General features: G+C 44.7%; 1 protein-coding gene across 6 annotated transcripts in view; it reads right to left on the bottom strand.

Moving 5' to 3' along the window:
- EHMT1 (euchromatic histone lysine methyltransferase 1) overlaps positions 1-17,845 on the bottom strand; it is a 161,532-nt gene that overhangs the window by 126,834 nt on the left and 16,853 nt on the right. The window contains exon 1 of one of the 6 annotated variants that reach the window (XM_039506326.1): positions 10,861-10,922. The exons of 4 other annotated variants lie outside the window; for them this stretch is intronic. The gene's annotated coding sequence lies outside the window, so the exon portion shown is untranslated. Of the gene's footprint in view, positions 1-10,860; positions 10,923-17,845 lie in introns of those variants that run through there. One more of the 6 variants, XM_039506318.1, reaches the window with a different exon arrangement.

The following is a 17,845-nucleotide window of genomic DNA, read 5'->3' as shown; positions in this document are numbered from 1 at the left end:
TTATATGCAGAAAATCAGTTGTTGTGACACAGATGGGCCATGGAGGTTTTATAGCATGCAGGGGGGCAGGGTGTCAGAAAGAAAAAGGTTGAGAACCCCCACCTTAGGGGAACTCTCCAAGTGGGGTGCCTTGAGCTGAGACAGTGGCTCAGTAAATTAAACCCATTTTTAAACAGGGATAGATGTGTAAAGTCTTGCACCCTATGGAGCAAATTCTGCAAGGTGACTTGCTGCCTAATATCCAGAGAGGCAATATTGGACAGAACGGGTAGCTAAGCTTGGTGGGTTAGTCTCATGGTACCTGTTATTATATGAATGGTTTCATTCAACTGACTGTCTACTAGTCCCGTGTGAAAAGAGCTGAGCCACACCGTGGAGCAATATTTTGCTACAGAATAGTAGAAAGCAAGCCCAGAATTCCTTAGTGTCCCCGCACTCGCTCCCAAGGTAGGACCAGCTAGTTTGCTGGTCCATATTTTCAGCAAGGTTTTGGTAAGGTGTTCCTTGCAAGTCAAAGTACAGCCTAGTATAACACCCAGACACACAGGCTTTGGGTCATGGTCCAGCTTTCAGCATGATGTGACGATATCAAGGGGTGTAATGCAGCTACATTCCTGTTGTATACCCCCTAAGTGACCTGCTTCATCAGTGGCACCAAAGCTGCAACTAACAGGCCAAATCCTACTGATCCTGGCCATCATGGTCTCTCAAGCCATCTCAATGTCTTAAAACACGGGTGAAGTTAAACTCTGGGGGCCAGATTCTGACCTCTGTTAAACAAGTGTAAATCTGGAGTAAGCACCCTGGGCCCGATTCTCTTTTGCTCTGCACTGTGTGTGTAACACACTGCCATTCTAATCTGGTACGATTTTACATCTGCTTTACACAGGTGTAAATGATCACACAAGATGCAGTGAATCGGCCAATCAGCCCCTTGATGTGAGTGGATCACTCCAGATTGACACTGGTGGAACAGAGATCAGAGTCAGGCTCAGGGCGTGGCACAGTTGACACAACAAGATAGGACTATCACACTGGGGTGGACTAGTAATGGGACCCAGCTAGCCAAAGCAGGTGCAGCAGTGAAACACCACAAAGCACTTGGAAGAAAGAGAGAGGTACCTGTAAAACACAGGGCCTTTGAAAAGACTATTGAAGGCTGAAGGGGACACAAGCTAGGGTCCTGAGAAGGTCTACAATGCCCTGCAAATGTTGGCCTCTACCATCCATCCTCTCTACTCTTTGTTCTGCACATGTCAAAATGTACCAATCCATTTGGTTAAAACAAGTCTCTGGTCTGTCAGGAGCTTTGCTGTGAATTTCATAAACTTTGACTTTTCACCAGGACATGATCCTCCTGCCATGCACATACCTTCCAACTGTAACCCCTTGGGGTTTAGCGAGCACGGTACCTTTAAACCCTCATCCTGAAGGGGAGGAAGTGCTGGTTGTTCTAGGGGGAGAGGCGTCAAGAGAGGGAGAGGCCAGGGCCGTGTAGTGTCTGTAGCTCCAGACAAGAAGGCCTACATCAAGCAGGCCCTTGCGTACCAAAGCAGCCAAGAACCAGACTGGAGCCCAGGAGGGACAAAGCAACCGACCAGGCTGGGAGCCATGGGGAGCACCGTGCCAGGAAGGAATCATCTGAGAAGGACAAACCAGAGCTGGACCCAGTATCATCATCATCACCCAGAACTGTATGGGACCAGGAGTAGTGGGGCTTGTGACTCTGCATTGGGAATAAGGAAGGAGGTTGTTGCTCTGTGTGGATTTGCAGAGAGGGGCAGAAGAAGGCACCAGAGGGGTTTGCTGAGGAAAGTTTACTGGCGCTGAAGACAACCAGAAGCACCCAAGACTGGATTGAAACTCTGCCCAGGATTCCTAACCTCTGAGTCTAGACGCATTGTGCAGTGTCTATACTTTTATATTGTGGTACCCCTGGACCCTTGGGTTGGATGTTACCCTGTTTTACTGCTCTCTCTATCTTTGTTGTTTTTCTCCATTCATCCTTCTGTAAATAAATACGTCCCTTTCCTGTATTCATTGTACCATTCTAGGGGAGGGAGGGATGTTTACTCCACAGGGTACAGAACAGGTGTCCCTGGAGTGGTAGGGAGTTTCCCTACTGCATTCCTGTGCATGCAATTACTTGGCGGAAGCAGCCTTGCAGAGCGGACTCCATCTTGGCTATTAGGGTGTTACAGTTAAACAAAAGTGTTTTTGACAATAACCCACCAAGAATAGATCATATTTTTACAACAAAACTCTGCATGGCTTATAAATTCAGCTTTCAATGTATGTATCAGGAACATCTGAAATACACTGCCTGTGGGTCAGATCCTCAGCTAATATAAATCAGCATAGCTCCATTTACTTCAGTGGAACGATGTTGGTTTATATCGACAGGGAAACTGGTCCTGTGTTTAACTAAGGGACTGATCCTGAAACACTGAAGTCAATGGGAGTTTCCTGTTGAATTCAAAGGGAGCAGACTGTGAAATTGTAAGCTCCTCAGGGCCGGGACAATGTCTTCCTGGATGTTTGTTAAGTGCCAAGCACATCAACAGTGCTCAACACGTCGTCATCATATTAAGCAGAAAAAGAAGAAATAGAATTGGGCAGCTTTATGCTGCAGCAAATCCCTTGAGGACTTCAGAATTCGAAGGAGAGAGAGTTCTGTTGTAACATGCTATACAGACCAATTCTAAATCACTCTCTGGCAAAACAGAAAGCTATTAGAAGCCTCACTAATTAACTGTCTCGCTAGTTTGATGGTATTTAAATAAAAATAAAAGCCCACCCCAAGATCTATGCTGAACGAAGAGGGTAGAGATTTGTTCTCCCGTACATGGAGGCACAGCCAAATTGTGGATGGAAATGCAAAGGATTCTCACCTGTGCGGTTGGGCGGATGGAAATATCCCTGGTCTCTTGATCCTTTGCACTGAGCCTGCTCCCAGTGGGTCCCTTATGGGATTATCGCAGCAGCCTAGTAAAACAGTTACTACTACCTGGACTAAGTGCTAAGGAAAGATCATGGAAATTAATTAACTCCTACCCCGCTCGTTACTATGATGGATTACCTTGGGACAGCCTCACAAAAACAGGTGGTGGAAACACACGACAGATATGAGGGATTTACTGCCATGTGGCTTCTTGGTACCCTTCTGTGTTGAAACAGCATTGGAGCTGCCAAGGCTCTGTCCTTGCTGCCTTCTGATCATGCAGCGAGGTGAGGAGGGAGGTTTCAGACCAGACTCAGTCCTGGTGTAAGTGAGAATCTCCACTGAATTCGAGGGTGAGGCACCCACATATACCAGTATATAATGCTGGGGGGAAAAGCGAATGGTTTGGACAAACAACCCCCTGTTCATTCCCTTTGTCTCTCCTGCCCTCATACCAGGCACGCCTTCGGTCGGACGGTATTCACAGTTCTAAATGTTTCTGTATTTCCCATAGTTCAGCACAATCCAAACTGTGCCAAAACCACCAGTGTGTATTAGGATCAACATTCACTGGAACACAAGCTGAAGCACACCTGGCAAGTGCAATGGATGACACAGGCCCAAGCACTTAGCTCTCCTGGTGGGCAGGAGGCTGATCATATCAGCCACAAGAAGCCTAGTTTGCCATTTAGTAGCCAAGCTGTTCATTCAGCCCATGCATTCGTTCTGCCATGTGTTGAACCTAATCTCGTGGCGGAGGCAGGAGGAAATTTGGATGTGGCCATTTGGGTTGTGAATTTATCTAAATGGCAAAATGGAGGAGTTGCACCTGCCTGAATCTGGAGTCACTCCATAGATGTTAATGGAGATACACTGGTGTAAATTCCAGGGTAAAAGCTTCTTAAACAAGAACAAAATTTAGCAGCAGGTTCAAAGACAATGTGACCCGAGATAAAGATGAAATTCTCCTCTTCACCACACACAGACACTGACCTAAATCTCTCTGCAGTAGCTACTCTCATCACTAAATATTATGACATTGCTTTTGATCTTTGCCAAGAAGCCATACAGCATTTTGCTGTAGTAAATTTAGCTTGTCCCTGTGCAGACAAGAAATCACGTGATATTTAACAGTCCAAAGAGCCAGGTATAATACGCAGTAAAAGTCTCATTGTTCCACCACAGCTCACTGAAATAGATCTTTAACTGTTTTCAAGCAGTGTAATGCAGCTGAAACTGACTAGCAGGCAAACAAGTAAACCCAATGAAAAACAATGACATTGCTCCACATTTAAAAAAAAAAAAGTTTGTGTTTAATGCTGTATAATTTTTAGGGCTCCAATTCCAGCCAGTTCATATTACCAACAAAATCCTAGCTAAGAAACATTATCTATCACAACAGGTTTGACCCCGTTTTTAATATGTAGAGAAAGGACTTCATAATCCTACAGAACACTGAGCAAATGGTACTCTTTGTGGCAACTTGAATACTAGCCTATTCAAATCCAAACCCTCTCTTACAGCAACTCCGATTTTAAACACTCAGCCATCTTTTCAGCCCAGATTTTAAGCACTTTGCCTAGCAACTCTGTCTGAAGGGCAAATCACTCCAGAAATAGGCAGACAATTAATTTTCTTTTATTCTGGAAGAGTGGATTATTGGAATAAATAAAATAATCAGCTTAGCCAAGAGCACAATTGACAACTTCGAAAAACCAGGGGACTTTCATTTTTCCTTCCCATTCAAGGTGTTCTTGGACGAAGGCTGCAAGGCAACTGCAGAACTTCTGGAGGTAAATAGCTGGGGAGAGCTAACCCATGCCACTCCCTGGATGTAATCAGCAGGAGGAATACTTAAGAGATTATTGTCATTTCAGACACTATTATTACTAATTTTAACTGCTATTTAGAAAGTAAAGAACAATACAGAAATTAAGGGCCAGACTGATCTCCTTGCTCTGGTGAAAATCTAGAGTAACTCCACTGAAGTCACTGCAGTTCGAATGGATTCCCATCAGTTTAAAGATTGGAATCTGTACCTAAACTAAGTGTAGGAGGAAGGTTGCTTGGACAAGGTTTGGTGCTGAATGCAGAGTAGAAGGGTGCTGATTTCAGTTTCATTTGCTTATTCACTTTTTTTTTTTAAACTATTTGAGATATTTGTTTCTCTGTTTTGTGATTAATCCAGTTACTGGGATGTCCTTTAAACACACAGGTGGATCTATTAAATATTTGGCATTTAATTCCCAATCTCCAATAGTAGAGGAGGGAGAAGGGAAAGGAAATCACCAGTATCATACTACAAAGAGGGCAGAATTTGATTTACCAAGAGTTGTACCCATACTACTAAAAGATTCCACATTATAAACAGTTTGGGTTATATATGAGAGACAGTTTGGGAACTTTGTTCCAAGGTTGCTAAGGGCCTGACAAGGAAACCAAAGGCACCGAGATAACGATTGATGGACCCAAAGATTCCCGAGAACACTAAGGACTGCAGAAGCACTGAGAAATCAAATGATCTGGAAAATAAAATGAGATTAAGATATATCAGGTTAGTGGGGGCTCCTCCAGGCGCAGAGGCGGGGAAAGCAGACTTTTAGTTTGCAATGGATTATGAAGGAGGTTAGGGACAGATCATTTCTAACGCTCATAATGTGTCATGGTGAGATGTATCCCCAGGCAAGCCAATTAAGTAACACCTGTGTCGTTCTTGGGGAAAGAGCTGCTCTTGCATTAAGGGGCTTGCACATTAAAGTTGGTAGATAAATCTGAGGCTACTTTCAGGATTCCAATACTGTCCTCCTTCAGTATCATGATTCATAACACCAGAGTGAAATATGTGGCCCGGGGTTTACCCTTCTGCTTTCTCCAGAGGGTTCACCGTCAATTCCAGACATCTGCCTCTCCCCATCTCCGTAAAGCTGATTCAGAGTTCCTGGAGAAGGCAGAGTGGAACGATGGATCTATATCTTTTCTAAGGAGAACTTCAGTTTCTTTTGTTTTCCTTTCTAACTGCAAATTACTGACAGCAAGTAGGTCAGGGAGTGGAGGACGCTCTAAGAATGATCTGTTGTGCACTTCCTTCTCTTCACGAGCCACTATGTCACTTCCTCTCTTCAAATACTACCTTAAAAACCTGCCTGTTCCTGACTCTACACCCCACCCACCTGTCCTTTCCTGGGTCTTTCTATTCTCCCCTCCTTGCAGCTAGCATCCTCGCATATATATCATTTACATGTCAGATCTTTCCCTTCACTGTTTCATTTCTTGTTCTTCCCCTGCAAGCTGTACACCCATCACTCTCTCCTTTCACTGTATATCATTTTTCAAAGATACTTTATGGACAATAATAACATTCTGTTCCCCTGTAGCACCTGTCATCCAAGAACCCCAAGGTACTTTATCTATGCTCATTAATTAATTAAGCCTTGTCCTCCCGCTGGTAGCGGAGTGATTAACCTTGTTTTGCAGATGTGTAAAAGACCCTCTGTCCCTGAGAGAGAGCCTCTAAACTACTTCCCACTTTCTCTTTATATACCTGCCTTGATAACCCCAGGCGAGAATCCTCTTTCCAGCCAGCGTAACCACACCCTGCTCTGTCCCCTCCTAGTGGCATCACACCATGAAGCTGGCCAGTTTTCCTGGGGCAGAACTCCCATGGCTGATTACGGTATAATACAGTCCAATTCTTCTTGCCCATCCACCACAGGTCGTTGCAGAACACTCCACAGAGCTTGTGTATGCTGAGGGAAGGTGGGGACCTGACTCCGGCAGATGGACAGTCAGACTGAATGAGTAGGCAGGACTCTGATCCTGTCCCCCAGTAGTGGAGGGACTGGCAGTTAATGTTGCCAGAGCAGGAGTGCAGCAGTTAGGAGCCCTTTGAGGGTTCTGAAAAGCTGAAATGCAATCTTTAAATTGGGGCCAGCAAGCCAGGACAAGTGTTTGAGGAGAAGGGTGATATGAGACACAACAAGGCACAAGCAGAGACAAACTCCATGTTTTAAAGAAAACGCTTGCACGGTTTCCCAGCAAAAAGAGGATTCAGCACAGTGGACAATTACAATGCTTAAGCCATATGTCTGGGTTTAAGGTCATTACCAATCAGATAACGACTGGCAGAAGGAGTTAAGGTACTGAAGCAAAGGCAATGAGCCTCCAATGGTCATTATTTGGCTAGTAATGACTGAGGAATATGTGCCATATAGCCTACTTGGTGAGTCGCTTTTGCCTTCACATCACTGCTGCAGCCCTATAACATTTCTAAGGACTGGTCTCAGGTGTCTGAAAGGCTAGTCAGTGCCACTTTCTTTTTTTTTCTTATGAACTGCTTTTAACAAACTCAGGGGCTGCTGTCTGCCAAAGAGCTAGGCATCTACTAGTCTATTTTGCTTTCAGTTCCTCCACTGAATTAAGCAGAGTTGCACTAGTGGAACAAAAAGCAGAAACTGGCCCTAAAGCTGGGATTTGTAAAGGAGTCTGTCTAAGGAAGTTAGGTACCCAATCCCACTGAAAATCCAATGGGATTTGGGCACCTAACTTCCTTAGGTGGGGCTTACAATGGAGTCTAGGAATCCAGTAAAAGACATCAAGGCCTGCTCTGCAGTGGAGTTTTCCCAACACTGCACCAGCAATGGTGCAGCTCCAGCTACGACAGCAATGATGGGAGCACTAATATCGACACGCTGCTGGTGATTAAATCACTACGTTCTCCTACCTTGCTCAGATGGGGTCAAGACAACTGGTGGCCAATCTGCCTCTGGCAGTCAGTCTATCCCAGCACTCCTAGCAGCAGAGCTACACTGGGGGACGTCCGGCCTCTAGCTCAATCAGCTTAGCACCTGTTAAAAATCTACACTGCCTTGTCTACACTAGACTTTCAGAATATGTTAGTTAGGATGTTACCTAACACTTCTAAGAGCTCACTTTTGAAACTTAGTCCAGACTAAATGTAGGGGGGTCAGACAGGGATGTGGCTAATTCCCTTCAAATGAACCAGTGGGAGGGCCTTGCCTGTCATGGAGAAGCTGCCCAGCGTCCTAGCTGGAAAGAGAAAGCTGTTCTACATGGGCTCATCCACAGGAAGGGGAGTTAGCCTGGGGGATCTGTCAGGAGGAAGTCCTAGTGTCCTGCCAAGCCAGACCAAGCTTTGACCAGGACACATGAACACCTTGAGAAGCTGCATGTTTGGTGACACTGGACTTCTTGCTAAATATACTCAGACTGTTTCCTCTTTTTCGTCTGAATCAAGCTGAGCAAAGCCTCAGTCCTACCCCAGGGTAAGCTGACCACTGCAGAGAGGTCCTGAGCTAAAAGGCATGTGTATTGAAGTGTCGTATTTCTTCTTGTTGAGTCTTCCCTTTAATTTCTGGTGCCAGACACTACAGCCCTAGCCCACCTTCCAACAGGACAAGTGAGAGGAGGCCAGGCCAGAGGCTGGAAGAGATTCTGAAATGAGCATTTGGAATTGTTTTAGTGACGAGGTTAATTCTCACCCATCCCCTGGATGAATGAGGAGGGGGAAGAGCACTGATCCAGGCGCTATAGTCACTTTCTACAAAACGAGGAAGGAAACAAGAACTGTCTGCACTTTGGGAGAGACACTATGATATATGGATCCTACCTCAACAGGAGGTTCCTTCACTGTATGCCCACAGCCCTGGTGTTATGAGACCTTTGGATTCTATATTTGCAAGACATGCCAGCACTTACACGTGGTGGGTTAATGCGAGATCATTATTTGGTTTGTGGTGGACATAGCAATCAGATTTGAAGTCCTGTTTTAGTTTTCTTGCTTCAATTTTTCCTTGTATTTTATCTTAAAAAATTGAAAACAGCCCCCTTTGCTTCAGCCAGTTGTAATCTGCCCTGAGTTTGAGCAGTTTTTCTCATCATGAAAATCCTTCTAGTGCCTGTGGAACCTTCACTGGCATCAGACAAAAGATAAAAATCCGTTGTTAGGAACACACACATTGAGAAACCAGGCAGCACTGCTGGATCCCAGCAGAACTGTAGCTTTTCCAAGATGACAAACACAGCTTTGTTCCGTCACATTTGAAAACATGTTCTGAAAACAATGCTCCTCCCCATATATATAAAAAACCCTTTCCTCACACCCAACAAAAGGAAGACATAATTAACCCACCCTCAGAGAGACTACAATGGTATTTAAAACAGTAAAATGCAATCCATTTGCATTTAGTAGCTAATTATTCCCCCTACATACACACCCATCAGTATTCCCTAAAAATGTCCACAGAACATTGACAATCTGTGCTAGCCAAAGCTTTCGGAAAGGATTGAAAGAAGATGGCTCTGAGCGAAAAATAAACCTAAGAAACTCAACAACTGTCTGGCAAAATCTTCCTGAAAAACACAGTGCATCTAGCGCCGCAAAGTCTGTCACAGAAATGCCCTTTTGAACTCATTTGACTGCATTAACTTTCACCTGCGTATTGTGTTTAAGCCCACAGCTATTGCAGGAAGAATCCAGTAGGAGCCATCAGCATTTGCCTACCTGTTAAAACAATCCCCTTCTTCACACCACCACCAAGGACATAAATAGCCATTTTCCAACATGCAGCACTGCAAAAACATACTCCTGCTGCTGCTGGAAATTCATTAACAACGGGCAATGCCAGGACTAACATTACAGCCATCCAACACAATTCCTCAATGGCATAGACTGTACAAAAAGAACTGTTGCCTACTGTTCACTCTTTCTCGTCATATTGCAAGATACTTTAGCTTCCTCAGAACTAGGAGGAGTGCACCCTTCCCCACCTTTGCTCCAGTAATACAGTCCTGGAACTAACAAAGTAGGAAGCAATCCATGAGCACTCTTGCTACTGAAGACGGGGGAATTACTAAAGCTAGTGGTGTAATAATCAATGCCACCCCACTCCAAAAAGAAATATCCCCAGCATGCTTCACTGACAATTAGTTCACCTCGATTCCATCATCCCCCACAAGGATTAGTTAGAAGTTTTCAATGGCAAACACCCAAGCTGTGGGTTACTGAGCTCTGCCCTTCCCAACGTTCACACAGTGCTGACTCAGCCCAAGAAAGAAACTAAACTGGGCTGGACTTCAACGGAGTTACAGGAAGGACTAGGCTGGCCCTTGATCTGCAGTGTCTTAAGCTTCTTGTTGCTGATGTTGTTGTTAATTAAAGTATCAAGGATGGTAAACAATGTTTTCTTCCGTCCATGCTTTCAGGGCAAGAGCTGATACCATGCTGTCCTTTCACTAATAACTGGCAGAGGATTTCACTCTTTTAGGCTGCACTCACAAAAGAGCGACTGAAAAAACAAAATGGCCCAGTTTCACCTTGACACAGTCCTTGTGCACAAAAAAATTCCCTCACCACCAAGACAGGCTTCCCTCAGCATTCAAAAGTGATCGCCCTTTAGACCAATGCTAAGATATCTCACCAATATAACAAGTTGGCAGTTCTTTATCCATTTTTTTTAAATGGAATAAAAAGACTATTCTTCTGCAAGCAATCAAAGCTAATCCCTTTACAAATTTACTTTCAACAGAAGCATGATATTTCAACAAGAAAAAAAGATCACATTGGGCTATGCTCACAACTGAAAAGTACTGCGTGTTATCAGCTCCTTCCTGCCAACACAGCACAATGTGCAGCAGGCCTCAACTGGTATATGCATTTAGCCCAACATGAAGGCAGAACAGGGCTCGGTCCACTTCTAGAAAGTAAACCAGCTTCGCAATATGGCCTTGCACTGAAATAGGATTACAGTGGCCTGGAAAACAAAATAAACCCACAACATGAAGGTTACCCATAAAATCATAACACAGATCCTGCTTTCCCAGTTCTCTATAGAGAAAACCTTTATCAACCCCTCTATGTTAAAGTAGAAACACAAAAAAATATGTACATTAGTCCCATGTACCTCTGTCAATTTTTTTTCCTCGTGTCTTTAGAGCAGTTGTTTACTGCAGCCAACTGCAGAGAAATTACAGTAGCTTAACTCTCCAACTCCCTCTAAAGGATTAATCTTCCAGTGAGCATGCTCACGCGAGATCTTTTTTCAGCAGTTGCATCCATTTCATGAAATGAGGGCTGCTGCAGACATGAGGAAATGCCATTTCAGGACTACATGCAAAGTTGAATAGCTCCATAAACAAGTGCTAATCCCTTTTTGAAGTTCTAGCAAGAGTCTCTGTCAAACTCCCTACCTCCAATGACTTTGAAAACCCTGAGACTAACATGCACTTCCCCACATTTTTTACAATGGTTTCTCTATAAAGCACATGGTTTAAATGTCTGCTCTTGACTTTCTCCCGACAAACTAGTGGAGGGTCCCTCTAATGAAGCTTTAGTCAAAATAGCTCCTTCTCCCTGGCAGTTGTTTCCTTCTTATCATTTCTCGGCTCATCTCTGCTTTAAAAATGGCAGAAAAGATTTGGGGGGAACTGTTTTAAAAATATAGTTTTCAATAGTGCAGCACAGTAACTAACAGCTCCCGACAAACACATTTTACCCTACAGATTAAAGGCCAATGCAAATGAGGATTTGCTTACTGGCAACAAATCCAATAGCTAAACAAGACAGTTGCAAGTAATCTTGTCCACTCATTCTCCGGCCACTCTACATTATATCTTAATTGTAGCAACTTAATTCCCTCTCCCTCACCCCATAGCTGTGCGTCTCAATCAGAGCTTTCTTGGTTAAAATGACAACATTGCTACTGAAAGACAAAGACTGATCCCTTAGAAATAGAGTCACTTATATTCTTCCATTTTTATCTCTTGTATTATCATCATAGCAACATTTCCTCCTTTGCCTTCTCATCTATTTTATGTCCCGTTACTTAATTACTCTTCTTACCCAGTAGGAATCCAAGCTCCCCCTCCCACCCTACCCCCATAAATACTCATATTTTAGGGCTATGATTGCTGCTTCTAAGGTGACCAGATGTCCCGATTTTATAGGGACAGTCCTGGTTTTGGGGTCTTTTTCTTATATAGGCTCCTATTACCCCCCACCCCCATCCCAATTTTTCACATGTGCTGTCTGGTCACCCTAGCTGCTTCAATCTAGAAGATTTAGGGGACAGGTCTGATCATATGACTTATGATCATATGGATTATCTCAGTTGAAACCACTAGCATGAGCTCAGAATCCAGCCCTCAATTTTCCCCACTTGATACTAAAGCTCTAAACATTTTAAAGAGTGTTACATTCTTAAAATATCTCAACTCCCATTTTGTTTTTGAAACTATTCTTTTGAAACTGCACTAAAAATCCAAAATGTCATGGGAGTGTTAAATAAGGGTTATGTCTACTTTTTAAAATGAACTCAAACCAAAGTGACAGCATCCATAAGGAACGATAAACATTTGGTGGCAGTGGATATTTTGCTCTGCTATCACCTAAATAGAGTCACCCACAGGAAGGAAACCTCTGTTACCATGCATTAAAAATAGATGTTTTGTTTTATTTATAAAGTGTTCAAACTGGTTGGTTTTGATGTGTCATAGCACAGGCTGTTCAATCACCCCTCCCTGTTCCATGATTTGGGGATTCAGTGATTTTAGGGCTGCATCCATCCTGAAAGGTGCTGAGTTCTCTCAACTCCCATCAATATACACAGGAGTTGAGAGTGCTCTGTACACTAGAAGAAGATCTTAGAATAAGGCATAATCTGGCCCTGAAATGCAGAGAAGGAAAATCCCAGACTTGAAAGCAGGCAAATGTGAAAACGATTTTGTTCTGCGCTTCCTACATCGCGGCAGGATTATAGCCGAACACAGTCGGGATGTCAGATATGGTGTCGTCCTGACCCGTTGCACCCAATTTGGAAACGAGTCTCACTCCTTGAAAGTTTATACTTTGAAGACTTGATTGCCACTGATTCTTCTTCAAGCAAACAGTTCACGCTGACAATCCATCAATAATAAGCAATTACTTGACAGCCTCTTATCTGCAGATGCCAGCCCAGACAATTCGATTTGCAGAGGCAATGGGTCAATAAATCAAAGCCTTTCTCAATTTAAAAAAATCAGCATTTACAAAACCACCCGACCTGCAACCTGGCTGAAAAGAGCAACCAACCCAGTGGTGTTCTGGCAAAGGAGCAAATTGTGCCTTACTAAGCTACCAAATGGGCTGGTTATGGGTGATGCTGCGAAATCAGCCCAGGGCACTCCTCATTTTTCACTGGCATCAGGAAAGCATTAGTTGGGTGTGGAATGGGCCACACGGGGGAGGAATCTGCTTAGTATAATTAGTTGCAAGGCAAGAGCAGAATGGAGTGGCCCTTGTGAAATGTTTACCATTCAAGCCTTAATCACTATGAATCCATTTAACTCTTTAGCGGAACCCCAGAGCTTACAGATAAGGGTATGTTTAATGGCACCATGCCAGCAAAACTCAGGTACTTTTCTCTTCTTTAAATTCAGCAGTGGATTTAAATCCAATAAAATCAATATTCCTATTCATCTTATGGAAACTCACTTCTCTGTTCTTCCAAGTCAACGGGGATTTTAACACGGGTACCAACAAAGTGCCAGTAAGAGGAGCACCAGCCCCCCTCTGAAGATTCAAGACAGCTTGTTATGCTATCAGATGCAGATGACTTTTAAAAGGCCCCTTCGCAGGACAAGGAACAGGGCTAGTTTGTATGATTTGCTGGGCACTAAGTCACTACAAAGAGAGCCTAGCACAATCCCTGAGCAGGATCTCCTGGTGCTGCAGGAGTATAAAAACATGCATTTGTACAGCGCCTAGCACAATCCATTATTAAGACCCATGGATGCTCCGCCAATACAAATCATAATAGTTACTTTCCTTCTGCTCCTGTTACTGGAGGCGGAGAGACAGTTTCCTCTGTGTCAAGTCTTACTGCAGGAGAGGAAGTGGGGAAGCCTGCAAGTTGCAGAGCGGGCATGGAATCGGGGGGGCCCAAGGCCCCCACCTTGCTTCACATGAGCTTAATCATTTTCATAATGATTAGGACCAAATCTGAACCACATGAGTAGCCCCAATAACCTCAATGGACTGCTTGGGTGATGAAGACGAGCAGGGATTTGGGGCTTAATACTATTCCCATTAATAAGAAGGTTACCACTAAATCCAATGGAAGCAGGATCAACCCCTTCGTCCTTACTATAACATATGCTTTACTGCAGCATCTTCACTGAATGGGACACCAAAATCACTCACCCGATAAAATGCAGGCATTTGGTGGAGGAGGGGACGGTTATACCTTGTGGCCTCCATTTTAAGTGACTTTCATAGCGTTGGGAAGAACGTGCAGGAGAAGACGGAGAGACAAGGTGGGTGAGGTGGTGTCTTTTATTGGGCCAACTTCTGCTGGTGACAAAGACAAGCTTTCGAGCTTACACACAGCTCTGCACAAGCTCGAAAGCTTGCATCTTTCACCAACAGAAGCTATTACCTCACCCACCTGGCCTCTCTACTGTCTAGGGACCAATAAGGCTACCACAACCCTGCAAACAGGTGCAGAAGAACAGAAGATGAGTTGCTTTAATTGTATCATTCTTACTGAATACACTTGATGGGGTGGGTTATACACTGTGAGCTGTTGTAACCAATCACTGCGGAGCTGGGCCTATTGAGCCTTCATCTATTTACTACGTGAAATGCTTTTGGTTCTTTGTTTCATCATTGCCTGGGACAACAGGAAGCTGTGGGAAGGCATGCCAAAGTCTGCAAGGATCTCTCTTCCTCCTCTTACCCACAGAATTGCTGCAGATGACTGCTACCCCATCTAGCCGTGCCTTTTTAGTTTAATACTCTCTATCATGGCAAAGCATAGAGAAAAAAAAAGGGGGGGGGGTTAGCTTACAATACTGCTATCACTGTTTCACAGCAAACCCACAAAATGCCAACCCTGCTGACAGAATCCCACAAACCACACTGCAGAACAGTCGCAGCTTCCTCGGTTACATGATCAATCAAAACAATTTTCCGTTGAATCGCTGCTGCTTTTCTGAGGTAAAACTTGCTGCCTTTTTCCTAAGGAAGAGAAGTGAATGACAACCAAGAGCATGACAGGTATATCCAGCCTCTATGGGTAAGTGCGTCAGCTGGATGTGCAGCTTGCAAAATGATTAATAATGCTGGCAATTTAAGGAGTTCTTTTCCTGATGGCATGAGTCTGCCAGTTGCAAGGCCTCACTCAGTCTTCCAGGGTTTACCCCAAGGGAAATTTGGACCCCACCCATTCACAACTGGGGCAGCAACACTGTTTTTTCTGGGAGCATTTGGGCTGAAGAACTGCAGGCTATAAAGACCCTCCATTCATACTTCCGATGTGTTTGTGGCACTTTCATGAGGGTGTTCTTGACCCCCTGTGGTGTGCTTCCTTTATTTCTGATCAGCTCCATTGCCATTGGGAACCATTCCTCTTTGAGTTTGGATGTGTGGTCACAGCAATGAATTCTAGCAATGGAAGCAAAATGAAACAAGGCTCCTGGCTGGGTACCACAATGGATGCTCTCTGCGGAGGAGATCAGGGACATAAAATGGGAACAAGTTGCTTCCCTGAGAGCCAGATACAGTCACTGTGCACTGCAGGGAACATTACTTGGTGGAAGGCTCTGGGTAGGCTTTAATGGACCCAATTCCCCACAGCCTTGAATACACACTGGCATAAGTGAGCAGACAACTCTGACTTGGCAGTGATTTGCATCCACTCTGCCCAGGCAAAAGGCCAGGCCCCGTTTATCTTCGCAATGTGATGTTAGCAGGGGACCAACCGCCAACCACAATGGATTTGATGGGGATGACATCAATCCTGGTGCAGCTGGTCAAGTTGGGAAACACACCACCTGTGAGATGTGACATTGTGGCAACATGGCTCAGCATCAGGTGGGAATTCCTTATCATTGCTCCGGGCTGTTCTGTCCTGATGTGCTGCAGCGCTCCGTGATCCACTTGGATATGCTCAGCCTGGACATACCATTGTGGGTTGAAATGTTTATAGCTGGTAGTGTGTGCATCGGTGCATTGGGTGAGGGAGCTGGAGTTCCACCTAAGCAAACTGCTACTTGGGTTTTGTAGTAGGTAATCCTTGCAGGGGGAGGCTTCATGGAAGTATCCCTGATAGGACACTTGTGGTTCGGCCTAAATCCAGGAAGGGCATTAGGCAGGGGAATTAATTCTAGTCACCCAGCGGGATATGACTAGATCCCAATGATCTACCAAGGCTCTTCCATTATCGGGGTGTCCCAATTGCTTGCATGAATATAGGCATTTTGTAGAATATTAATCATGCAGGCTGGCTCAGGGCCTGTGTGCTGCTGCTACAATCATCTCCAGAAAGGTTGGACCCAAGGTGGATTTAGATGGTTCTATCTGCAAGGACTACCTATTGGGGTGTTCTATGCAATTACATGATAAGGCTACAGCCTATTGCCAAAATCAGCCCATTGTAGTTGTGGTTCCTTGTGGCATGTTATCTGTGATAAAAGTTTTGATTCTGGAAAAATTTGGAATAGGGGGATGATCCTCAGAATCCATGGACGTCATACACTCATTTGGGATTTATTGTTCCAAGTCTTGCTTTGTTTTCTGTCTCTTAAGAGAAACAAATTGTTGCTCAAGGTAATGGTGCTTCTGAGGATTGAAAAGTAAATCTTAGGGCCTGATTCTCCCCTCACTTACCTAAATGTAAAGCAGGAGGAGGTCCAGTGAAGTCCATGGGGTTACCATGGTGCAGCTGTGAACAGAGAATAGCACTCCCCAATTCTAGACAAGTGATAAGAGTTTGAGGCCAGAAGAGGTGACCAGATCATCTAGTTCGACCTCCTGTATATCACAGCCACCAACCCCACCCAGCATCTGCCCACTAAACCCAACCACCCAAATGAGACCATATCTCAGCCCACAGGAGACTAGACTATGATGTGTCACAGGCAGAAAACAAGAGGGACCAAGATGCACCAATACCAGAGGCCCCTGCAATGGCAGGGAAACGACTGAGTGAGACAGACCCAGATAACCTTGGCAAGCGACCCGCACACACACACGTTTCGGAGGAAGGCAAAAAACCTCAAGGTCACAAGTGGTTTAGCAGAGCGTAGGAAAGGCAAATACTCTTGCACACGCTTGTAAAAATGAATCTGCAGGCTTACTGAATACAGTAATAGCTCAAGCTAATAACACTATTTAGCCATCAAACAGCCCTTTAGATTTCAAAGCCCTGTATGCATGTTACCGAACTAGCACGAACAACCCTGCCGGTGACGCAGGCAAGCCTTGTTATCCCAATCTCACAGCGGACGAAACAGAGGCAGAAAGGTTAAGTAAGTGGCTCACAGTCATGGAATTAGAAACTGACCAATTGCTTAGCACTGGAAAGGAGACAAAAAGGGTCAAATTGTACAGTTGTTAATAGCCGTGTCTCCCAACGCAGCCAATGGGAATTCAGACCCGAGTAAGGACTGCAGGATTTGGCCCTAAACTTTTGACATCTCCTGAGCTTGGGCTTGATCCAAAGCCCATAGGAGGCAGTGGAACACCTGCCATTGACTTCAGTGGGCTTTGAATCGAGCCCCTTTAAACAACAATGCCCAGGCCCTCCCTAGTATCTGTTAGTATTCATGTGTACCGTGCTGTAAAGGTGCAAGGTGTCAGACAGTGGGAGATCAGGGCCAAACACAGAGCAGGTCCAGTGCTCCGAAAGGCTCGCAACCTAAAGGAACCTCCTGCGGGGGATCTCGCTTACACCTTGTTCCGGGAGCATCTCTCTTGTTCAACAATGCACCGTTTACCCAGGATGCAAAGCAAGCAAGCTCTGGATTGGGCTCCAGCTCTGGGAGCTAAGCACTAGCTCTTCTACAGATTATACAAACATTTCTCATCGTTTCATCTTGATGAGTGAAAACCCGGGCAAAGACAACGACTGT

Source organism: Mauremys reevesii, linkage group 19 (genome assembly GCF_016161935.1).
Source record: "Mauremys reevesii isolate NIE-2019 linkage group 19, ASM1616193v1, whole genome shotgun sequence".
Lineage (NCBI taxonomy): Eukaryota > Metazoa > Chordata > Testudines > Geoemydidae > Mauremys > Mauremys reevesii.
Note: the sequence above shows the minus strand (reverse complement) of the source record. Positions and strands in the feature narration are given on the sequence as shown.